The 26,054-nt window shown below is 40.8% G+C and overlaps 1 protein-coding gene across 6 annotated transcripts in view; it reads right to left on the bottom strand.

Moving 5' to 3' along the window:
• Nucleotides 1-26,054, bottom strand: part of EPS8 (EGFR pathway substrate 8, signaling adaptor) — a 141,182-nt gene that overhangs the window by 113,527 nt on the left and 1,601 nt on the right. For 3 of the 6 annotated variants that reach the window (XM_074871521.1, XM_074871518.1, XM_074871523.1), the window contains exon 1: nt 25,770-25,994. The exons of 2 other annotated variants lie outside the window; for them this stretch is intronic. The gene's annotated coding sequence lies outside the window, so the exon portion shown is untranslated. Of the gene's footprint in view, nt 1-25,769; nt 25,995-26,054 lie in introns of those variants that run through there. One more of the 6 variants, XM_074871522.1, reaches the window with a different exon arrangement.

The raw sequence follows: 26,054 nt of genomic DNA, 5'->3' as shown, positions 1-26,054 counted from the left end.
ACAGTTCCTTTGCTGTAGGACAAGGTCCCCTAGCTCCATTTCCTGTAGGTGGTGATGACTGGTACCAATGATGACCAAGCATACACAGGGAGCCCTAAAATGGACAACTATAAATTAATATTCCTTTAATCAATTTCTACCCAGCTACTCTCAAGCCTGACCTAGGAATCAGCTTTCTAAAAGGTCACACTTCTTAAAAAGAACAACAAATCCCACCACTTACCTCTATGAAGGCTTTCTTGATAATGTTTCTTTTATTGAAGCCTATTAAAAGTGAATGTTTTCAGTAACATCTTGAAGTAATGCCCTTCTACAAGTTAAGGGTATACAAAAAGGAAATCCTCATGTTTAAATACCTTCCAACTTCTCTTAGCACTCTCCTCCTCTGTTTTATAATTTTGGAATAAGAGTGTTAGTCCTTGATCTGATCCCAGTTTCTTTTTGACTTTCTTATATCATGTCATCTGTGCTTTTATTTGTCTTGCTGGTAAGGAGCTGCTTCTGCAGTGTGGCACATAAGTAAAAAAGTCAAATTAACATTCATTTTAGACCAAGAGTAAGATTTACACCACAAGCAAAAAAAGCCTAATACTGGGCTAACTGATCATACATAAAAACAAACAGGCAAAAAGCTCAACCTTCCTGCAAACTGAAAAAAGCAGCCCAAAACACCATGGTTACATGGACACTTTTCCCTGGCTCTATATTAACCTGTCTGCATACCCCTTGTATTTTTGCCTGGCAGTTATGACCAAAACACAAAAACCTAAAGCAACACGGCTAGTCAAATTTGAAGCCACACAGCCAGAATAAGGACATTAAAGATCAAATGACCAAAAGGGACTTTTGTGCATCCCATCCAGAAGCAAAAAACATGAAAGCTAGAGGAAAGCCAGCCCATTAATGCCTAACATTTTGCCTTGCCAATATCAACAAAGTTTTTTAATTGTGTTTGGTTTTGTTCGCTGCAAAGTCATGTATTATCATTACCAATGCTTAACACACTCAGACATAAAATCCTGCTGAACAAACAATTCCTAATCCAATGTTTCATCATTTTAATCTTACCCCCAGAATTCTACTGGGTAAAATAGATAAATAAAAGCAGAAATCTGCTCTTATAATTTAAAATAATGTTCATCACCTTGTTATTTTATGCATTCAAAGCTACTTTTAGACTTGCAATTGTGGCCATAAAATATCACATTTATGGTGCTGAACCAAAAAAACAAAACAAAACCCCAAATTGGTAAACAAATTCAAGAAAAATGTGTCTAAAATACTGTTTACTGTAGGCTGAAAGAGGTTATGCCACATCTTTGCATGGAGCAATAAACTCAGGGCCAAAATAGAAAAGATAGGAGGTTGTAATGGAAAAGTTGACAACGCAGGTACCACAAAACACATTTTACACATGTGTATTACCAAGCTTGGAACAAAAGAAAACAGCTTTTGCTGTGTTCAAAGAAGGTTTAGTGCAAATCCATGAAGCTCCTAAACACACTTTTCATTTCTTCTCTTCCTTGGCATCTCTCTCCTTCCACAGAGCAGAAACCTGGCAACATATCCCATGGAGTAGGGCAATTCTGCAGCCTCAAGATCTGCAGAGGACAACAAACATATCCCAAACTGAAGCTTCCTGTTTGGCAGTAAGGAAACCAGATTTTTCTGCTAGTAGAAGCAAGAACACAGCCCAGTTGAAGTGGGTGAAACTGTGACCAAGCCAGCAAGGGCCCAGTCTCAAACTCTCACTAAATACAAAGGTTTGCCTGCAAATACAGAATGGCTGTGTATGTTGGGATTTTAGTTAAATGTTAATATCTGTATCATTGCAATTTATTAGATAATCTAATAAACCACAGCATAAGTTATTCACAGAATTGTACTCAGTGACCTGCTCAGAAGTCTACCAAAAGCAAGGAGAGCAGCTGGGTACTCAGCAAACCTCTCAACCTCTATCACAGCAAAACACATTAAAGCAAAGAGGAAAATTTTATTAAATTTCCCAGGAAGTGTCATTTCTTTGGAACATTACAAAAACCAGAGAAGAGAGACACCCCTTTTTAAGCCTAATGGAGAAAGTAACAGTTACCAGCCTAACTGGCAGCTGACCTTTACCAATTGTTTGCAGGAGATGATGAGGTGAGAAACTCGAGAAGCCTCTCCAGTATGTCAGGTAACCCACTGCATTATTTACATAGCCCAAGCAGTGTTGTTTGTCTTTAACTTCAAAACAATTTGTGCACCCTTATTAGAGTTTAATAATAAATCCACGGTTTCCCTCTGTTTGCCAGGATGAAACAAACACTGCTAAAATAAAGAAAGGATGCACATGGGAGATGCACAGGGAAAAGAAGACAGAGAAACCTTTTGAAGCATCAAGATCATACTCCACAGGAAACAGTTTCATCTCCCAGGAGGCTCAAACACTGCTGTCAATGTCATGCCATGCCAAAAAAAAAAACCCCAAACATAAACCACATACTTCAGGTTCCCCACTTAGGTCACAAACCTATGAAATACATAAATTATGTCAGTGGTTTACACCAAGAACACCCTGTGTGCAAAAACTTCCTGCAAACTTGTAGGAATTGTTTTAAAACTAGATGAATGAAGAAATGGGCCAAGGAGAAGTAAGTGACAGCTTTTCACTAGGGTGTTTCTAGAAGAAAGACCAAAGCTAATAGTGTCTTTCACAGCTCTGGAGCACTGAAATCTAATGTAATGAAAAAAAAAAACCAAAACCAAAACACTCAACAAACAACAAACCAAACCAAAAAACCTCTGGTGATGTCTATTTGAGCACAAATTTTCTTACGAGACATAAAAAGAAGAGATATGAAAGAACACTAAATATGCCCTTCAGAACCTAAAGTGGAGGGATGCCTTGTTGTTTTGAAAGAGGGCAATATTGGCCTGATGAAGACAAGTATTTTTAAAAAGTTTCTATTGGATTTAAATCAAAAGAGCAATTTTCCTCAGAAACAATCAATAGACCTGGAGATGCAAAACTGATGTCTTTTTTGTTAAAATGCAGACATCCTCAGGACATTCAGTAATTCTGAATGGTCTCACACGTTTAATGATTCCTAGCCCAGGATTTAAATGGAGTATTAAGAATACATACAAAAACCACACATATAAGTGACTACCATCTTTACCACTTTTAGTTTTGCCCCCTTGTAGCGTATGGAAACATTCACTATAGGAATTTTGTTTCTAAATATTAATACTACTATTACATTTTCAAATTTGATCAAAACAATATACAGGCTTAGCATGACAAGACAGGCTTATCAAATGAGCTTTCAACCTACTGGTCTGAAAAATACTCTTCCCATGAAGACAAAAGGACAGTAGTCAGCGTATTAATGAAAGTCTAACTTGAGTCTGAAAATGATTAAGTTCAACTGTATTTATAGAAATGTGACTTTAAAATGTATTTACATTTTAACCAGAAAAACCAATGGTCTACTTGTCTAATGATCCTTTCAAGCTTTAAACTCTACAATATTACAATTTTCTTTTTTTTTTTTGCCACTCCTATTACATGCTTAAATTTTATTAAGATTAATTTGATTTACTGGCCCTCTAGGAATTGAACAAACATAACTAATATATTAAGCTGAGAATTCAATCTTTGATTAACAGGCTTCAGGCAACCCTATGGGGACCCTCTAATCCTCATGTAAGTGTTCTAGCTTCAAACTCTGGGCTCTTCAGTGAGAACATGCTAAACTCTTTCCTCACCTAAAGGAAAACAAAGATATGGCAATTCTCCACAAAGAATTAACAGAATAATAGCTGGATGTACAGTGAAAAGGTTCTTTGTCTTGAAAGGCATAAATGCATCTTTCTGTATAAGAGATGACTGTGTTAACTGGAGCACTGCTTATTCTGTTACACTAAACATTGCCTCAGGACCTCAACCAACCATGAGGTGGCAAGGCTACATGCCTATTTATTAAGTTACTTCAGAAGAATGATGCTCAGGCCAGGATTTTGAAGTTCTAAATACTTTCTTATAGGAAATTAAAGTAGATGCATGATGACTTCAAGTACAGCAGCAGAACAAAGATAAAGTACTTTGTGTGCATTATCTTCTTCTATGGGAGACTCAGGTAGCTGTTGCACTGAGACATGACATGTTCCACCTACAGTGTAAAAACACCTAAGCACTTGTCTGTAATAGCTTTATCGTGTATAATATTCATAAATTAACCAGGCAAATATTTGCTTAGTAGAGATGCTGGGCCAGTGACTTCACAAGATCCCACAATTTACCCTTGTGAAAGTAGTGAGATTAATATACTCCACAGTCTGTAGAGCAAACATCAGAACAAATTCTCTCGGGAAAACGAGGCAGGAAGATGCTATATTTATAGAAATGGGAGTTTAAGTCACTTGGTTCATTTTTTAAAGACTCATTATTTATACCAATACTGGCAATGGTGGAATGGCCGCTGAGGAGACCAAGAAAGAAAAGTTTTGACCACAGTGTTGTCAACACACAGATGGGAATTAAAATACCTCCTCTCTGGTCTTGCAGTGAGTAGCAATAGTACGGCGAGGCTTTGTCCCCAAAATGCTACTGATTTACATGAAACTGCCAGAAGTGAAGACTGCTTCCAGTGGGCAAAACCAAACACAGTGGGTACAGATTAAAAAAAAAAGTAAATGCTTATTACCGAGCTGCAAAAATACTGCAGCAACAGGAAAATGAGAATATTATGTTTAATCACCTGCCTTCCTGAGGGAATTAAAAATGTTTTGCATACAAGACTTACTCAAAGACATAACAATTTACAGAATTAAAAACATGACATTTTTCAGTCTAATTCTTTTCTAGGTACTTGAAGCGCATTTTTGTTTGCGCTACAACCACACAATGCTGATACAACAAAGAGCCTGTCAGCCCTGTAATCATATTTTTAAGTTCCAGTGAGACATGATTATGTGTTATTCCAGTTACATGTGGATTCTTCTTGACAGTGTGAAAGCTGGCAGTCCTCTAGCCAGACACAAAAGTAGTAATTTCCCCATGTATCAATCCTTAGACAGTTCCTAAAAATCTAACTTTAGCTTGGTATATTGTTTTTAAGAAATCTGCAAATCCTTTGTGATTTGACTGTTTCCAGTATTATTTTTCACTGTGAATTTCCTTGCAAAACCAGGACTGGGGAAAAAAAAAAAAAAAAAAAAAAAAAAAAAAAAATCACATTCCTCTGTCACAGCCCAACAGAGAACTTCACATCCGAGCCATGAAGCCCAGCTGAGCACTTCCCAGCATAAGCACTAGGAGACAGCAGCAGATGCAGGAGCTCTCTGCTTAGCTTGTACCCAGCAAGGAAGAAAAGATTAATATTAAAGAGCCTGTACTACTTATTCTTCCCCTTTGTAAGCTGTTACAAACCCCACGTTTCAGTCCTTTATGTTCCAGGTTAAGCAAGACTGCTGAACAAGGAGGGGGCTGGGCAAATGCTTCCCTCTAAATTTGCATGATGAAGGGGAAATATCTATGCCTTATACAGTTATTCTCAATCAGTGTCCTGGGGGTATAAATTGTACCTGCTCTACCCAGCTGAATTGTCTTTTGCGTTCAAGTCAGGACTGAGATGCAAAGCATCAACAACAGACTTCTAATTACAACTACGTAAAATATCACCCCATTCCCAACTATCAAAGATCATAAAAGAGAAGAAAAAAGAACTGCGGACATGCACAATAACACCCTCTCCTCTGCCCCCAGTAAAGGCAGAAAGCTGACTGTGAGCTTCGTTTTTTGGAATACTTTCCATTTGCCTCCTCTTCAGGGACACTTACAGAGAAAACAAATTACCTATGGCTTCCAAGTTAGTAAAAGAGCTGCTCTGAAAACATGTCTCAGCATAAGGCCCAGGTCACCACCCTAAACTTCTTTGTATCTCTAGCCTTGAGCAAGTTCAACTTGTTCAGTAAAACTGGCTCAAAAGAAAAAACAACCCACAATAAAACAAAACAAAAATAACCTCCAAAATTTGTAGAGGAATATGCTCCAAGGGCAAAGAGGAATTGGCAGTATTAGTTGAGAACTAGATTACTGCCTGTGCTTCTGGGAGGAAAAGAAGGGAAAAAAAAAGGGGGAAAAAGGGGGAAAAAGGGGGAAAAAGGGGGAAAAAGGGGGAAAAAGGGGGAAAAAGGGGGAAAAAGGGGGAAAAAGGGGGAAAAAGGGGGAAAAAGGGGGAAAAAGGGGGAAAAAGGGGGAAAAAGGGGGAAAAAGGGGGAAAAAGGGGGAAAAAGGGGGAAAAAGGGGGAAAAAGGGGGAAAAAGGGGGAAAAAGGGGGAAAAAGGGGGAAAAAGGGGGAAAAAGGGGGAAAAAGGGGGAAAAAGGGGGAAAAAGGGGGAAAAAGGGGGAAAAAGGGGGAAAAAGGGGGAAAAAGGGGGAAAAAGGGGGAAAAAGGGGGAAAAAGGGGGAAAAAGGGGGAAAAAGGGGGAAAAAGGGGGAAAAAGGGGGGAAAAAGGGGGGAAAAGGGGGAAAAAGGGGGAAAAAGGGGGAAAAAGGGGGAAAAAGGGGGAAAAAAAAAAAGGAAAAAAAAAAAGGAAAAAAAAAAAGGAAAAAAAAAAAGAATCACCTCACAATATCCTGGCAAATGGAAGCTGTGGAGTTTTCCACCTCCTGAATTAGGAAAATGGCCTCTTATCGTCACGTCACAAAGTCACGTGAAACCCCACCACAAGCAAGGCCCAAAGGCAGTTTGGGCTCAAGAAAGATCCATCTGTTCTTTATTTTTTACCCCATAGGCGCCACAGCCATCATTCAATGCTGCAAATAAACTGATGATGAGAAGCAGACAAAAGGAAGCTATCAGCTGGAACTGAATAAATATTTACAGATGTCCCAACATACCTAACAAAAAGCCTACAAAAGTTGAATGTAGCAAGCTAGCAGGATCTGATCATGGTGAGAAAGACTCTTACAAAGAATTTTTTGCATTATCAATTAGTCTGGGCACATCTTGACCAAATGTGCATGCGAAGTACACCTACAACCAGCAATGGGGTTGCTGTACCTCCTAGCCTCTCTTCTCTCTCACCCAAATGTACTCTAGAACATGAGACCCACTGCTGTCTACACACAGCTCACAGATGGTGCTAAACCCCACAGCTAGACTGTAAAGAAGCCCAAACCCAACACCACAACTCAATCCAGCTGCAAGCTCAGAGAGGCACCCAGCCCATCATCTGTGATCCAGCCTGTGCTCTGCTCTGTTGAGTGCTTGGGGGCACCCACATGGTTGGCCCACAGCCCTACCACAGAATGAGTGGTAAAACATCACTCGGAATAAGAGAGAACATCTTACACTGAAGAAGAAAGGGAGCAGCTCTCACATTCTTGCATGTGGGAGATGCCTGCATCTTAAAAAGCAAGCCTCTTTTGATTAGAGCTTGGAAAAAAAGCATAAAAATCAAAGACGAGGGAATTATTCTTACTAGATAATGTAAAAACATTTACACAGTGGTTCCTAACAATTCATCCCCATCAAGATTTCCTCCTCTCCTTTTAGTGCATATGCAGCCCCTTTTACTTCTGTTATCTTCTTAGGAAAGGGGTGATGAAAAGGAACTGCTTGAACCACCCTGGAAGGTCCAGCCTCCAGGGCACTAACTTGGAAGGCGAGCTCTTACCTGTGCAGTGCTTCAGAAAGAAGCAACACCTTGTCAGGGCACAGGACACCAGCTGCCAGTCACCAGAGTTTATGTCTGCCTGTTTTTAAAGCACAGGGAAGCGAAAGTGATTTTCAGGAGCAGAAACCCAGCAGTGCAGATAGTGCCCATCCAGCCCCTGCACCTGATCAGCTGAGTGTCTATGGGTCGTGCTCAGCTCCTGCGGTGTCCCCTTCCCACAGCCACTGTGCTGATGGAGAGCGAGCCATACTACCTGAGACCACCAGCTTGGGGAGCCCCTCCATCGCTGCCCATCAGCACCTGGGAAGCTCCAGAGCAGTATCTCCAGTTGCTTACCCAACAAAGAGTGAGAAAGAAGGCACAGACAGGATGGGGCAAAGGGAGGCAGAGACAGAGTGAGGGATTACTTCTTCTTAGTACACCAGAGATGATGTTTTATTGGAGTTCACTGACTTAACACATTTCAAGAGGCCTACTAGAAAGTGAAATGAAGCGTGCACACCTAATTCTGGTCCCAAATGGGATATACAACACAGTTACCATAGCAACTTTCCTTTCAAGGTCCAGGACAAACCAGATTTCTGATACTCTATACTAATGCAATTGCAAGAACAAAATGGACAAGATAACTATTGATATATTGTTATTTTAAGTGCCTGAAAAAACAAAGCAAAATAAATAAAAACATTTCACTTAAGATCATAAAACCACTTTTTTTTTTTTTTCCCAGGAGGTCAAGAAAAAACCCTATGCACAACAGATATTCAAAAGCAAGAGCTCAGTGAGTTGGGGGAGGGGGGCAAATAATAAAATCGAGGAGAACAGGATGGTCCCCATAAGCTGAAAACTTGACATATAGCACACCTCCATTAGATGAAAGCACATCCTTTTAAAACGTTATTTAGCATAAGAGTTGTAAAAGTGTGCAATGCCTAGTGCAATATCTCAAAGGCTGATCAGGTTAAGACCTTTCTTTAAGATCAGGTCATTACTTCATACAGGAAACAAGACTTCACTTGGAAGAGATCTTTCATTCACTAATTAGCATTAGTGCTTTAGTAAAGCAGTACTTCAATTTTAATCTGAGACAAAATTTCACCACTGTGTTAGAGAAATTAATTTTGTTACTTGAAGCAGCATTCTCTTCCAAATCAGTGAGCTACAGACTACTTGCTACAATGGAAATGGCTTTCCTTTATCACCATTTCTGCAAATGTCCAGCTTGGTTATTTATACTATGTCTTTTAGAAATTCCTCATACATTTTTTTCAACTGATTCATCATTTCCTTTTATTCAATGTTCAAACCTGATGTGAAGGGATTCTATTAATTGTTCAGAAGCATCCTCATTTTACCGATGGATGAAATTTTATATATTTCTTTATAATCTGATCGCAATGCTGAAGTGTAGCACCAGCAAAAAACCTGGCAAAGTTTGCCTTCCTTTGCGATAAATGGGAAAAAAAATTATATCTTGTTATCATCACAGAGAAAAAAAGCTGGTGTTCCTGTAAAATATGACTCATTGAATTTTTTGGGTTTGTTTTTAATTTATTTTTAAAGGAATCTTAACAGCCTTTTTTTTCTTCAGGAAGTTTAAGGGTTGCAAAACTTCCTTTTCCTCTTGATATTATTATCTGTCAAGAGAAGGAAGAGCCTCCAAGCTGCTGCATCAAGAGGTTGGCAGAACTGTAAGGTTACCTTAAAAAGGCCAGTATTTAAAACAACAGTCACAACTCTTAGTTTGTTACAGAGAAATAAATGGGTTATTGAGAGGTAGTATGGAAGTCTGTCCTAACCATTCCCATCACTTTCAAAGTCACCTTTGCACTCCATCAGCCATCAGCTTCAGACAAGATCATTGCATTACTGTTGCACTTGGAACTCTATTTAGGGAAGAAGAAAAAGGTTAAAACAAGATTCCTTTATAACTGTATCACTTAAGTTCTGTTTACCAACTGACTAGGTAAGCATTTCAGAGTGTATGTTCTCTGTAAGTTGCAGAAATGTTAACCAGTGACATAACTGCATGACAGCATCAGAATTAAGACACATCTACAACTTGCTGACAGAAAGGAAGAGAGGGGGAAGAAAAAAAGAAAAAATTGAAAAAAAAAAAAATCACACTTTTTCAGGTCAGTTTTACGGTTTCTGAATGCCAGCCATTTTAGCACATCACTAGTCTCAAATGGTGAAGATACTGTCAATCAAAATACTCCCATTACAAGCAAGCTTCAGGCTTGTATTTAGGCACAGGAGTGAGAGAAAAGGATATATTTAGATATAATAAAGTGGAAGAATAATGAAGAAATTAAAATATACAGGTTCAGACACTACAGCCTTTTAAGAAGAGCAGTGGCAGTGTTATGTTAAGGGCCAGTTACAGCTCAAGTCACCCAGGGACTCCTTTTGCCTCTTTCTGCTCTTTTGGTTGTCAGCCCTTTTAGACGAGAAAGGTGACCATGTGCCAGCAGTGCTCATGTGTCCTGAGTACTTCAGGTCCTTTAAAAGATAGGTGGAGAGTCGTGGCCTTCATTCTCTGGGTCTGTATTTTTAAGAATCATTTTGCATACCTTCAGTGTATGTGTGGGCTCTCAAGAGCCATTACACAGGCTTCGCTTTCAGTCAGAGCTTTGCATCTGCCCTTGTGTTAAGTCTAATTTCTCCAATGCTCATCCCCTTTCCCCAAAATGAGTAATCCCAATTTAGGTTCCTCTTGAGAGCAAATTTTAGTGTCTTTCATGGTATAATCTTCAGCTAAAGCACTTCTACTAAACTTTTATCTTAAAACACAGTATTTTCTTGAATTGTCCAAAAATGCCACAGCCTGCTTTTATTGATGTATAGGCAAAGCACCCAGTACCTCTTTGAGCTACAATGCAGCTCTCACCCCTAATTGTCCAAGCTCTCATGACTACAGCCATCTCTTCCTTTACTCTTGGGAACAACATTTGAATTTGAATGCTGGTGCCTCATGTTTCATCCCTCTTAGATGAACCAGCATATCCATTTCCAGCACTAATAAGTTTAAATGAGTAATGACAGTTTCCAGTCATGCAGAAACATAGGCAGACTCAGATGTCATTCTCAAAATGGTAAATGATTCGAGAGAGAGCATCACAGCCAAATTGACAAAATAGGTATCTGTTTTTAAATGACTCATTAAAATCCAGGGCAGATCAAAGGACCTGATAGCAAAAGGATTATTAGAAAAAAAACAAACAAACATATTTAATGTGTTAGCTAACATGTTAGAATCCCCAAGAAGATAAAACAATTTTAGTTTCAAACAAAAGTACTTGTCTTTATGAGAAAAGACAACTTACTATTAATTCAAGATAAAATCATGGTACTGGAGGTGAGCCCATTTATTGTTTTCACAAGACACAGCAGATTGAACTTAACGGAAGCATCCCAGGGCTTTGCAAAAGAGGGATAAAAGCTACAAGTTCTAGTTCCCCGAGTGGCAGCACTGACATTCCCCACTACAGACCTCTGCTGCTGCTGCTGTCACAGACCCACCTGATATGGCTGGGGATTTAATTTTCTAGGGTCATTGGGGCAGTCATTTTGGCTTTCACTGTTTAGTTGTTAGCAACACAGGTCTGCAGCCAGTGCAAAAGATCTGGAGACTTCTTTTGCTCCATGCATGCAGCAGATGCAATGGAAAACACAAAGTTGATAAGCAAGAAAATTAGTGATGTACATCCCATTTAACTGTTAGCCTTTACAGGGGTAAGTCTAGATAAAGAAAGAACTGAGTGAAAACAAATTTAATCGCCTCATCACAGGGGACACTGGAGGCTCTCCTGACTCTCAACAGTCACATACTGAAGTTTTTAATGGAGGGGAAATGAGTCCCCACACATTACCATTCCACTCATTCCCCAGTCAACAGCCCCCACTTCCTCGTCTTCACATCACTTACCACTGCCCGTACACCCACCTCTACAATGCCAATGCTGAAATATGACAGCTGATTCTTCAGCCTAGCAAGCAACTGGAAATTGTGATGGATTTCAATAGAGAAGAGCTTAGACAAGTTTACAGTAAAACTTGCTTAGCTTTGTTTGAGGCAATACTGAGTAGTAAAATTGAGGATGAGCTGCCATATTTCATTCATTAGCTTCAGAAATCCTAAATAGCCAACCTTGTACGCAAGAGATCTCAGCTACTTATAAAATGAACCACCCCAAACCAAAAATGTTAATCCTCATGTTTACTTCACAAGGGGGCAGGAAGCACCCAAAAGACATTATCTGTCATTAAGCACTCACATCAATCTCTGAATTTCCACCTCTCATCTGAAACCTACAGCTGAACAGAGTAAAATCAGAATCAACTTACATGAAACAATGTATTGCCCTTTCAGCCTCTCTTCACTATATAGTCTAAAGACCATAGCATTTTAAGATTTCTTTGTAGTTCATAACCCAGTGGCATACCAATGAGATAGAGTAATTCCTGAGGACTGCAAAACTATAAGGAACATTAAAGAGAGATAAGGGAGACCATTAGGTAGCTTTAGATCCTCTCTCTTTTTCTTTAAAAACGTCCTCTCATCTCAGATAAACAGAGGGTTTTTCTTGGTTTATTTGCTTTTATGTCTGGAGTTAGACATTGCCCAGCAGAGTTTTCATGAAAACATAACACTCATTTAAAATACACACTTCAGACAGAAATGTGTCTCATAGTAAGATGAGGACACAAAAAAATAACAATAGCGACAAATTCTTTTAAACTGTTTCCAAATAATCTAAGTTTCTATTAATAAAACAGGCATCTGAATTTTCTCAGGGTTTGTTTTTGGTTTTTTTGTTGTTTTTTTTTTTTAATTTGAGATTTTGGGCCTCAATCTCACAAGTGTTTAAGTTAAACAACAGGCAGACAGACAAGTTGTCCCATTAATATCAATTACATTAATATCAATAACAATTAAGTATTTACAGATCAAAATTTTGATCCTGAATCAACCCTCTTCTCCAGAGACAAGGGCAACTCCTTCATGAACACTACTACCAATCTTTATCAGTGAACATTTCCAACAGGGCTGAAGAATACCTTCAAACTTGTCTGGGTAGGTCTTAGGCAGTTCTTGGCAAGTTTTGAAACAGAAAATTTCAGTTCACCACCTCCAAGAAAAGGGGAGAAGACTTTTTGCTAAACCACAAACATTTGAGTACTACTGTGCACCAGAGTCTATGCTCCATCAGATTCACAGTACATGAACTGTGTCTTTGTCTGAAACGTATCAACTGCTGAAGACAGCAGTATGTACATTACATACAATATGTACATTACCAGATGTGGTTTTCCTAGGAAAGACACTAAATCTAGATAAAAACAAAATGCATAGCTGTAGTAAAACTGGAAAGAAACTAAAAAACTATCTGTGTAGAATACACACACATACTGTCTTAAAAACACAAATGAGGAAAAAGAAAGAGGGCAAAAGCCCTGCCTTTTTTTTCTGCCAGAGCAATGACTCAGTGCATTTCTAGAAGTTCTAGGGGGAATGCTAATCACATATAGTTTCTAATCAGTGAGTGCAACATCACCATTCCAATGCCTACGAAAAAAAATTTCTGTACAACAAAAATGACCCCAAGCTCCAGATCTGCATCATTTTTAAGGTCAGTTGATCCCTGAAGGCACACGTCTATCACAGGGTAAAAACACGGGAATAACTGGAAGTCTCTATTATTTTATGTCATCATGGCAACAACACTGCCTTGGAACATTTCCTCGTTACTGAAAGCAAAAGTCTCATGCAGGGGAGGCATGCAGGGAGCACATAAAGAGCAAGGTCATCTGTAAAATTACCATGCACTTTTCTTTACATCCTAAAGAAGTCACTGCACAAAATCTTTGTGAGGGAGGTTTTATGACCAAGGAGGACTTGCATCACTTGTGACACATTCCCACACAGTCTTTATAGATTCAATCTACTAAACTGCCTGAAATGACATCTGTGAATCTTGTTCAGTAGCTAGCAGCCATAAGGGAGACATGACCATGAAGAAAAAGTGTTATGGCTGGCACTATTGGGAGTACTAGCACAGCATGCATCTGGACATCCCAGTCGCTACACAACACTATCTCCATGGTCTAGCAGGTAGGAAGGCCCTGAGGCTCTCAAATGTCAAGGTGAACCCATACAAGAACCTTCCCAACACTTCGATGGACTTATCCCAGAGGGTAATATAGCCTTTAACTCTTAGAAACTGTTTTGCAACCAAGTGTCTCAGTTTCCCATGTGAGCAAAAAATGATTATGCAAAGAAGTATATACTGGTTCAGAAAGTGATCTGAGTTTATACAACTTATACAGTGAAGCATGAAAGAAAGACGTACAGAATCCAGGATCATCTGCCTTTGGCCTATAAGGTTTTGGGGGAAAAGATCTATAGGTAGAGGAGGAAATTTGAATTGCATCTGCTATGTGCCAAAAAAATACGTACATAATAAATACAAACAGCATCTAGAGGGTAGCACCACGTACTGGCATTCACACAACTCAGACACAGACCCACTAAAAATTCACTAATGTACTTAGTGAAAAATGCCAATGTTTGCCAGAGGCAGGTAGTTTAAATTATTGTGTCCATCATCCTTAGAGAGGAAGGACAAGACATCTTGTTTTATGTATTTCTACCAGAAATAGAAGGGCAGAAACTCTCCTCCTTTGTACACTTTGGAGGTCAAACTAGATGACGTAATGATGCCTCGTGGTTTTAAACAGGTTTTTATAGATTATCTGACTTAAAAATAGACACAATGTTTAAATAATAAAATTATCTTGAAATTGAGAGCCTAGTACAACAAGCCTCCAGTCGCTGGCTAAGATCTGGAGGAGCTATGACCATACTAATATTTGTAATAAACCAAAGGGAAAATCTTAGGTAGATATTCTGAAACTGAAATTTTCTCCCACTGAGTCTATCTGCCTGAAAAGCAAACGATATGTACTATCTTCTATATAGTCTGCTTTAGCTATAGAGATCTCCAGAAAAGCATGCGGACAGAGGATGTGTCTACAGTGCAGACACCATACCTAGGCTTGGGTACTGGTCCCAGCCTAGCCATGGCAGCAAGGACCTCTGTCCTCAGCCAAGAGGCATGGAGTCCACTGTGTCCCACGCAGCTGAAGTCTGCTTCTGGTATTGGGACAGTACAATTAAAATTGGCTTGGATACGCCTGCACAGTCCTGACATCTCTGCTGTAGGCTCCTCTGAATAACTTAATTCAAAGCCTGTTACCATACAATAATCGCCAGAGGTCATGTCGTCATGGTTCAGATGAGGACCTGAATTCCTTAAGTGAACCAAGACATACGTTGCCTTTTTATTCCCTTTTCAAGTACAAGGCCAAAGGAGGAAGTACAGGAGACATGTGTTGTCATCTCATCAATTGAGTTGCTTCTTGTCAGCTACACCATTGTTTAACTTGTCACAAGCACAAGCAAAACAATACAACACAGCAAACCTCACCAACTTGTATGAACAGCCTGGAAGTCCAGTGGAAATCACTTAACTTTGTGAGCCAGTGAGCACATGAACAATAGGAATCAGATTACTTTGCTCATATGTTTTGACAACAGCAATCTCATTTCATTTATTATTATAATTCATAAAGCACCATCAAATACAGCATAGAATCTCTTATAAAAATAATTACGGTCTAGTAATACAAGATCTCACTGAAGCACACCATTAATTCCTTGACAGTTAGGGAATGAGCCAGACACTTTGTGCAAATCAAGGATTAGCAAAGTTTCAACACACACATTTCCTTGCACTTAAAATGTGCAAGGAGCAGACCCTATTAAAACAGCATTTCACATTATACTTTAAAATGATGGCCACTTAGGCAGATTTCTGTACTTCAAAAGACAGCTATCTATTACAGTCTAGGATAACTGAAAAAGAAATTCCTATCAAATTGCTGTACCGCTGTATGCAGGGAGCATAAAATAGTTGCTCTTTCTTATAGCCCTCAAGAAAACCCACACTTTTATTCAAAATGAGGTGTCACCAGTCTCGCACAATAAAAACAGCTTTACTACAACACTGAATTGTCTTCCACTTTGCTACTGAAAATATTTTGCACAGCTAAAGCAACATTTTCTGAACCTACCACCTAGCATTTGGGACATCTCCATATGGGCCTCAGGGTTATATTACCTACCTCTGCGTGTTTAAACTGCTTCTGTTTCTACGCAGGACGACTTTGTGGCTGGTTTTAAAATAGGATTTCCCTAAAACTAAAAAAAAAATAAAAAAGGCTGGTGCCTTTTCTTCTTGCTGTTTAATGATGTTCAAAGTTGTCTGAAACTTTACTTACACATAACCATAAAGGACTGAATCAGTTTCCTGCTTTGCATCATTCCTGGTTTAGAAGTCCTTGCACTGCAGCCACCATGAAATCATGCTGCCCATGATCCAGATTTGTGCAATCTCTCTAATGTGTTAACTGAGTAGGTCTTCATAACATCCCTAGCAATTTAAATAAGCATTATACTAGATACTAAGATACAATTAGAACAGATCCCTTGTTATAGGCAGTTTGACAGTCCAACTTAGTAAACTAGAACCTCCTAAAAATCACCAGAAATACTTAATAACAATATTCACATCAAGCTTTCATAACGAGCAATTAAGACTGCTGAAAGAACTCACAGAAGGTGTTGCATTTTTCCAAACTTTTCCATCTTATCTCAGATGTTTACAGTAAAAAGAACAGAGAAGTTTTCTTCAAAGCACAATTATTATCAGTCCTCTCCAACATTGCAACAGCATAATATTCTTCTTATAATGCAATGAGTAACCCCCTCAGATCCTCAGGAGATCTTAGCAAAATAATTGTTCCCCCTCAGTGTTCCTTTGTTATTTATTTTTTTTTTCTTACCCTTATTACTTCAGGCAGAAATGACTTGGAGATACTATCATCAATTTACCAAAACAGAATTCCCCTACATTTATTTTCTCTTAGGTTAAAGTTTTACAATAAATTGTACATTAGACCTAAATCAAATGATTTTCTACCTTGCTAAAACTGACTGGCCCACTACGTCTTCAGTTTAATTTTCCCCCCAATCTCATTTTACTACCTAGAAGAGAAATTAATCTACCTTCAAGCCTGTTGGAATCAATCTTCTTTTCTCTTTCTCACAATTTATAAGTCAGAGGCTTAAAAAGTATTCACATCCTCTTTTAACAAGCTGGTTATGTGAGATAAGCACAAGAACATAATAAAAATAGCTCAGCATTAAGGTCATGGATGTTTTACAAAAGTAGACCCAAAAAAAAAATCCTAAAGGCTAATTGTGATTTATACCACATCTCTTTTCCTATACTACCAATTATTAATCATCTCTAAAAGATCCCTTCTTTTACATGTCAGTGTCACAAATGCAACTGCTGTCCACTCACTCCTCATCAACTGCACAGCACAGACCACCTCTCAGCTAGCCCTGCAACTTGTAAATGCTAGCATACTGCAGAAAAGGTTTTATTCTTTTCCAGTTATGGACTTTCACTTTTTTTTAAAAAACTTTTTTTTTCTTTAAAAAGAAGTCCTTCACAAAGACTTCATAGTTGAAAGCACAGCTTCTCTCATCTCAGCTCTCCCACACACTGTACCTTGGTATGGTCTGCACCACCAACCTCACCATCTCCAGCATTCATGAAACCTTTATCTAGAACAACAATAATACAACCACCAGTACTGAAGCTTTTATTACTGCAATTACAACAAAGCAGCTGGTGGCAATAATAATACTACTTAGCATTTATATGGTGCTTTATATCTTCAAAAGGCTGTATAAACACTTGCTAATTAAGCCTCACAGAATTCCTGAGAGACAGATATATTTTTTGTTTATAAATAGGAAAACTGAGGCAAAGAGACAAAACAGCTGTCTCCAAAATCAAAATCTTTAGGTGATTTTAAAAACGGGAATGGAGATCTCTCTGGACAGTAAGAACTTTCAGAGTTACAAAAGTACAGCTTAAAATACTCAAAGAATCCAATGGGACATAAACTCTCATGCTCTGCGCATCCTCCCCCTCCAAAAAAGTCAGCAAACACCTTCCCCAGGAAGACACGGTTCACTGGTGCCAGCTGCTCTAAGCTACTCTCTGCTGTGGAGCACAGAACACTGGACTGTACAGGCCAGTAGGACCATCTCATCTGCCAAACCCCCAACCTGGAAGTCCGAGCCACTCTGAAGAAGTCAAACTGTTGATAAGCTGCACAAAACTGTGACTTCAATCGGTCACAACCAAGACTGGGCCTCAGCAGCAACTTGTCTCTCCTCCAGGGCTGTATTCTGCTCTGTCACTATTTAAGAAGCATATGAACAGTTCTTCTTCTTGCATGTCAACATTTACCTTTAATATAAAAAGTGAGAAAAACTGTAAATTCTAAGTAGAAAAGAACAAATGTCACCACGTATTGAAGGCACTTCTGAGAATATCTTACATTCATATTCAGTAAGACATTGACTCAACAGACTTTTTTTATGTGTACGAGACACCTCATTCACATAGGGAAAACAAATGCCTACATGATCTAACACCTTTTATTCAGGTCCTGAGCTCTAGAAGTGCTTGAAGTGAGCTTAAAATTATTGCCTAGGCAAAATATATAGCGTTAAACCTTTAGAGAAGGCATTACTTTTAAAACCCTACCCCACAAGGACTTCACTACCAATGTAATTTCACATACAATATGTCCCACTGAGATCAAGAGATCTGAAATGCATTTCAGAAGACACTGGAATAAAGACTAATGACACAAAAGGGCAAAAAGAGTTGGTTTGTGAGCAAGAAAAAGCTTTACTGCAAGAAGTGTGTAAAGTGCATTCTGTGAAACTGGACATGGAGCACTGTCTGCAACCAAAGAGTGAAGTAAAACAAAAAGGGTAGGGAAAACTTAGCAGATAAATAAAGAAACAGAAAGAAAAAAAAACCAGGAGACTAAACTTATATCAAGGCTCAAGAGCAGGACAGACCAGAATACAGAAGATGGTGGAGAAACATGGCTCAGGCAAGTGGAGAAGGAAGGAAGACACTAAGAGCTCACCCAGAGGCCAGGTTGAGCAGGGAGAAGAACAGACACCAAGGCTGAAGGTAAGGCTCAAAGTACAGCAGTGCTTTTAGTACAGAAGCAGCCATGAGAAGGGAAACAGTGACTGCGATGGAGAAGCTATGTTTGTTTCTTGGCAGTGGTAGGACATTTGTCACACAGGGGTGATTTACCTCATGGACACTAAGGTACAAAGTCCAGATTCCTCACTCTGTCCTGCCCTCTGTACATGAGATAGTACTAACAGGCTAATTACCAGTATGCGTGGATTTGTTAGCCATAACAAAGTTTGCAGCTAAATAGGAACAGACTCCACCCTCTTACCTTCCAGACCTCTGCCCTCACCCCTGAACAATTCTTTATCCTTAAATACAGGAAGAAAAGGAAACAGAAGAGATGAAACATTACACCAAGGTTGTGAGAGCACAGGAAGAATTGCAAAGCAATAAATAATGCTAAAAGTAGAGAAGAGAATAAGTAATTCCACTTTGGGAAGAGTGAGGCCGAGACAACACCAAAGTGAAAGAAGAAGAAAAATGTGTATTTAAATACACAGCTTGACACCCAATTCTGAATGTGAAACATAGATGTATATTTATATCTTCAACTGAAGGCAGTACAATGCACTCACTGGCTTCTCAAGACACGTGCAAAACCGAAAATTACTTTAAAGGCACATCTATAAATGTCTGACTTTTCCATGCCATTTTTAAAATGGCATGGAAGGTCATCAAGCTGAATTTTATTACAACTTGATATCACAAACTCCTCATGATGTAACTCAATTTCATTGCATAGTCCTCGCTGTATCGTCATATGCACTCAGTTAAAGAACTCAACATGCGAGATGAATGTCTCCCTCTTTGTACAAAGGTCTCACAGTCACATGCTCTAAGACCTGCACATTCAAAATATTTTTGTGATGTACACTGGGATTCTCACAGGCACCGAGCTCTTAAGGAATCCCTGTATCAACCAGATACCTAACTTCCTGAAACACCGAGTGTTACATCCCTTATGGATTAGAAAAAGAAAGCTTTCTCAAGGCTAATTACTCCAAATCATATTTTACACTGGAAACAAAGAGACCTTTGACTCAGGAAATAGAGAAGACAACACCTCAGACACACTGTGGAAGCAAGCAAAAAGAGAAATGGCATCTGTACTGGGTCTGGCTGAGCCGGAATTGGTTTTCCCCTGTAGCAGCCCCCATGGTGCTGTGTTTTATGTTGGGAGCTGGCAGGGTGTTGATAGCACACTGGTGTTGTGGCTACTGCTGAGTCGTGCTTACACAGCACCAAGGCTCATTCCCACATTTTCCCCCCCCCAGTGGGACGGGGTGGGCAAGATCTTGGGAGGGGACACAACCAGGACAGCTGACCCGAACTGACCAAAGGAATATTCCAGACCATATGACGTCTGCTCAGTGTAAAGCTGGGAGAAAGGAGGAAGGGGGTGGGGTCACCCCTGGTCCTCCGAGGCAACCACTACACGTATCAGAGCCCTGCTTCCTGAGAAGGCCCGACATCGCCTGTTCATGGGAAGTAGAGAATAAATCTGTTTTCTTTTTTTTTGCTTCCGCGCGTGGACCTTTGCTTCGCTTTGCTTATATTAAAACTGCTTTTGTTTTACCCACAAGGGCTGGCTATCTTATATTCGTTCCCCTCTTTGCCCTGTTGAGAAAAAAAGGGGAAGGGGGGGGGAAGTGATAGAGCGACTTGGTGGGTACCAAGAGCAGAGTCCTCAGTCTTCATGAAAGGAGCATTCAGAGGGCTGACTTAACATTAAGCCCTCTCAACAACCCCAGAATGAAAGTGCTCATTAACCAAAGTTCATGCTTCAGGTGAAAGACAAATCACTAGGAGCATTAAGCAAACAAATCTCAGCAATGTCAAATTCTACCTAAAGTTAAAACATTGATAAAATTGTGACAATCTTGTATCTCACCAGGCAACTGCAAGTACTGAAGAGCAAATGGATTTCTCTGATCTCATGTATTTCAGATCAAGTTTTATACAGCTGATTTGGAGGGTATGTTAAATATCGCTTCGCTTTCCTAATGGGTCTGGACCTATAGTAATGAACAGCAAAAGGGTACTACTAACATCTCACTTTCAGCTTCTCTTTGCACATGAGCCAATTTCTGGAAGGCGAGGGCGAAGAGAGGGGAGTACTGATGGGAGAAGCAGCAAGCCCAGTGTCTGCTTTTCTACTTGGTCAAACTTTAAAAATGCTTTTACATGCAGGAGCAGAAATCAAAGTAATACACACAAATCCCCATGAGTCATCCCTTTATTTTCCAGTTACAAACATTCCTGATCTACAGATATTAAGGCTAAGAGTGATACTCTTGCAGTAGGTTAAGTCTGAAGCATCCAGCAGCTACAGCAAATTCCAGCTCCCTGCCCCAAGAACCAGCTATGGCAGCTTCACAATTAAGTCAGCTGAATACAGCTCCTCTATGCTCATGGAAAGCTTGAAAGCAGTCAAGCTTTCCCTTAGCTGCAGTAGTAATCTATAAAATCCATTGGATTATTAAAAGATAAATCCTTTATCTCATGTAAAACCAATGCATTCTTGAAAAGTAAAAAAAATTAAAAACCAAGTTCTCTGCACAAAACCTACTTTCAGTTACTGAACGTCCATAACACCTACCCTCACTCAACATATACCATTCTTAAAATGTTGAGTTTTTTCTAAATATTCTGTTGAAATACTCAAAGGTTTCACAGTATTACAGAACAAGGGGTCCATCATTTCACAACCCAGATTTTTATACAGGTTTGGTTTGTGGAATTTTTTTCTCTATATTTTTATAGGGAGCATAGCAATTTCCATGGTTGGTCAAAATGCCAACTTGAGTGAAGCTTTAAGAACAAATGCAAATAGAATCCCCTGTCACACCATCAGTAATGAAGATGGCTGTTATGCTTCAGAAAACTACACAACAGAAAACCGCACAGAAATGTATAATTTAAGGAGAGATGTGCAAATTCCACGGAAAATACTAACCCTGCACCTGTGAAGCTAGAGACATCTGCTAACTTTGTCTATCCAGAATGCATAAGGCTGCTGAAGTCTATTCAGAAAAAGACAAAGGTAATAAAGACAAAGAAAGTAATTTGTAATTTGCTATTTCCACTTTAGCTCTTAACCCTGTGGAGATTCACAGCATGAGTAACTTTAATTACTGAGACAGTGGCATAGAGAGGGAAGGGAAGAAAGAACTGGAAGCATTCAACTAGTAGCATTCAAGGCCCCGAGTTGGCTAATATTTAAAAATTTTATTAAAACTGACAGTACAGAATAAAATCAAAGGCACGTGTTAGTGATTGTGGGCTCAGGGTCACAGCTCAAAATGAAAACAGTCCTCAAAAGCTAATGCTAACAATGTTTCCATTTGTAACTGATTCATTTTTTATCCCCCCAGTGTCCATGACACACCATTAAAAACAAAAAACAAACAAAAAAATCCCTCCCCACAAAACAGATGCGAAGGTTGCTTCTTCCCACATCATCATAGTCTTTCCAAGAAGGCTGTGACTAACCTCACCAGGCAACAAGCAGAATTATTAGGATCTCTGAGTATCAAATGCTGTAAAAGACACTTTGTCTTACCTTTCCATTTCAGCAAATGAAGAGATCTGTTTTGTAAACAGTTATGCAAATGTTTTTCTACACACACACCCCAAACAGTCTCACTGACTTAGATGAAACTTTAAATGACTTTATACCCAAGTTCATCTATGGGCACAACAGAGAGAAACCCAGCAGTCACTCAGGACTGCAGTAACAGCTGAAGTTCCCGGCAAAATGTGAAATTCAGATGACAGCAATCATCTATCTTGAGATCTAGGATGAGAAACTGAAATTCCTAGGTATCAGGGTTAAATCAAGATTTGTACGAAACTATGAGAAATTTAGTGTGTTGGATGAATCAGAGTCTAACTCAGGAGTTGAGATAAAATGGCAGCAGTTACAGCCCTCCCTGAAAGCAGGGATTCTAGTTCTGGTAATGCAAATCATTTAATATTGGAAAAACTAGAGAACTAACACTCAAAAGAAGAAATTCGCTTCTTAGTACTTTTTTTTTTTTTTTGTTCGATGTGAAAATTCAATATATAACTGCACTGTTAGTTTAGTTACCACTGGTATTTTTAGTGAGTTACAGTTTTAGTGGGTATTGTGTAAGTATGGTCCTACTATGAGGAAAAAGGGTATTTCAGGCATCATGCTGCACTCTGTACCACAAAACGAATACTGAGGCTTCAAAAATCAGTTAAACGCCATCCAATCACAAGCAGTTGATTAGCCTCCTTGGGAACCCAGCTCAGGACTAGAATGATAAAAACTCTGAATCCATAGGGACAAAGGAGACACAGGGACACAGAACCAGATGCTGTTAAGTGAGAAAACAAGAATAAATCCTGTTTGCAAAGGAAATGTGAGAAACAGACCTATCCACATGCAGAACATACACACCTTTCCAATTCTCTTTGAATGAAGATATTAGGATCAGGCCACGGGTGCTGTACTGTAAGTGACACAGCTCTGAGGTGTTAAATGTCTTTTCTTCCTGGCCACCAGCCCCGCAGCAGAGAGAGGAGTCTGGAGGGGTTACAAACCACAGGACTCCATTTTTCTGTCTGGCACAGCTGAAAGCTGTGTCTTCAAGAAAATCTCGTACCTTTGACCAGTCATTCACCTTTCAGGAAGACAGAGTGATGCAGGAATTGTAATTAGAAGAGCAACAAGTGCTAGACACTGAAATCAAAGTTAGCAAGCACTTTATTAGTGCAGTCTTCATTGTGTGGACTTGAAGTCTTCTGTTATCTCACTGTAGTAGCTGAAAAGTTCTTATATATTCAATCTACTTTGACCCTCAGGGCAATTATTCAACTTCAGATGTTTAGATTTTAATAAGCTTTCACCCACAGGGGAAAAAAATGCAGCAGTTAACATGACTGACTTGCCATTTATAGCTAGACTATGGACAGAAAAAAACCAATCGTATTTCACAAATTTAGTTATCACCAAGTGCAAAGCTTCTGTATTTTTTCCGTCTGTACAGTCACAGCAGAAGGAAGTATCTTTAGATCAATCTTGCCCTCTCTATCATCACTATATATAACCCAGCACCTAATCACCATTGGGTGTTGTGGGAAGTTACCGCCTTCCAATTAAATCTAATGGGATGCTTTGGCTGCTTTCAAAATTACACACAATCAGAAACATTCATTTGGAGCTATGAGAAGGCATAACTCAATACTGCAGCCATTTTGGGTATGTGACAATACAAGCCAGTTGTACTATTAAAGTCCAAATCCACTGCTACTTCCACAGCCTCCCCCAGTAAATGCAAGCAGCAGCCCCAACCTGCTTCCTTGGAGCCTTGATGATACCTGTATGCTAATAATGCTACACTCACAGTGAACTGTGAATCAAGATGAGATCTGCTGTGTCTCCCTTACACCCTGGAAACCCTGTAAGCTCTTTGCAGTCCCCACTGCTCACTGAGAGGAAACAACCAAGCCATTTCAAGTCCGGCCTTGGAGAGGACCACTTCTCCAAGGGCAAGGGTTGCAGCATTGCCATGGGTACTCCATGGAGAGGTCACACAATGCTGACTCAGTATTTCCAGTTACTAACAACAAAACCAGTCATTTTTATGTTCTCCCACGTAAGCAACTTTTGTAGCTAACATATAGATGTTGCACCATCACAAACAAGAAGACAGACAGTCAGTTGGAAGGGAGGAGGACCACATTTTTGATCATGAAGGAGAAGCCCGATTAAAACATGATCTACACTGCAAAGGCACACGAGATCTATCATTTGGTTAATATTTCAACAGACACAGCACAGAGCAGTAATACTTTTATCTTCAGTACTTCACTTAAGTAAACAAAGCTGACTCCACCAAAGGTCATACTGCTGCATGTCTATAACTCTGAGGCGTACAAGACCCACGAGCCAAGGCAAAGCACAGTTTCTGAGTGGGAGGGTTGGTTCACAAACAACATCCTTCAGAAAAACTTGTACCACCCTTCTCTTGCCTGCTACTAGCTGGCTTGAAACTAAGGTTTAGTAGAAGCTGCAGTGCTTTTCACAGACACAGCGCAGACCTACCGAGGTAACGGGGGGGTTGGAGCACCCTAGACCATGCCACAAAATGCCATAAAGCTGTTTTCCACTGTGTGCCCAGATCATCCTTCGTGTGCTTGGCACGATGTGTAAGGGAGCACATGTCACGGCGATGAGAGGGGCAGAAAGGGGAAGAACGCCAAGAAAAGTTAGCAGATAGAGGGAAAGGGCTGAACAGTGGAGAAGAAAGACAGCAGGGCAGAGCACCGAAGAGACAAGGGCATGCAACAGGATTATCCCACCTGAAAGCTGCCCTTCGCCATCTACCAGCAATACATGCCAGTTTTGGAAAAGCCAGCTTAACCGCCGGAGAAAAAATACCAGAATAAGGACAGAAAGCCAAGTCACCTCGTAGAAGGTGAGGCAGGAGGAGGAAGAAGAGGAGGAGGAAGAGGAGGGCACAGGCGCGGACGTTGCCGTTCCTGGGCAGCGCCGGGGCTCCTCACCCCGCCGCCCGCCGGCGGGAGCCCGGAGGGCAAGATGCGAGCAGGTGCGGCGGCGGCTCGCGTTACCGCGAGGGGGGAGAAAGATACACGCACGTACACCGATACACACACACACACCGGCAGAGCCCGTGTGCGAAGCCTCGGGGGCAGGGAAAGGCTGCAGCAGGGAGCGCCGTCCCCGGCCGCCGCCGCAGAGCCGGGCTCAGCCCGGGGACCGGCAGGGAGTTTCTCCAGGTCCCCTGCCCGAGCGGAGGGCGGCGGCGGCGCCCGCCCAGCCTGCGCCAGCGGGACCCAGGGGGAGCCTGGGGTAATGCCCCTTAGTTCGCCATGTTACGAAGCCGGGCGGTTGCCCGGGCGGCTTTTAGGGTCGCGGAACAAAAGCGGCGCTCAGCGCCCGGGGGAGATCCCGCCCCGCCAGCCCCTTACCTTCCCGGGCGTCCTCCTCCTCCTCCTGCGGGTGCGCCGTTCAGCTTCCGCGCCGGGGGGGCGGAGGCGGCCGCCGGGCTCCGCGCCGGGCGGCCGGGGCTCCCCCCCCACCCCACTGCACCGCTGGGCTCCGGGCAGGGGTGGGCGCGGGGTCTCCGCTCCCTCCGCGCCGCCAACAAAGTGCCGGAGCGGCGCGGGGTGGGCGCCGGTCACCGGGATCAGCGGCGGAGCGGAGCTCCCTCTGCCGGCCCGCCGCCCCGGCCCGGCCCCGCCGCCCCGGCCCCA

This window comes from Strix uralensis, chromosome 5 (assembly GCF_047716275.1).
Source record: "Strix uralensis isolate ZFMK-TIS-50842 chromosome 5, bStrUra1, whole genome shotgun sequence".
Lineage (NCBI taxonomy): Eukaryota > Metazoa > Chordata > Aves > Strigiformes > Strigidae > Strix > Strix uralensis.
The sequence above is the reverse complement of the archived record's forward strand: the minus strand, read 5'-3'. Positions and strand labels throughout refer to the sequence as shown.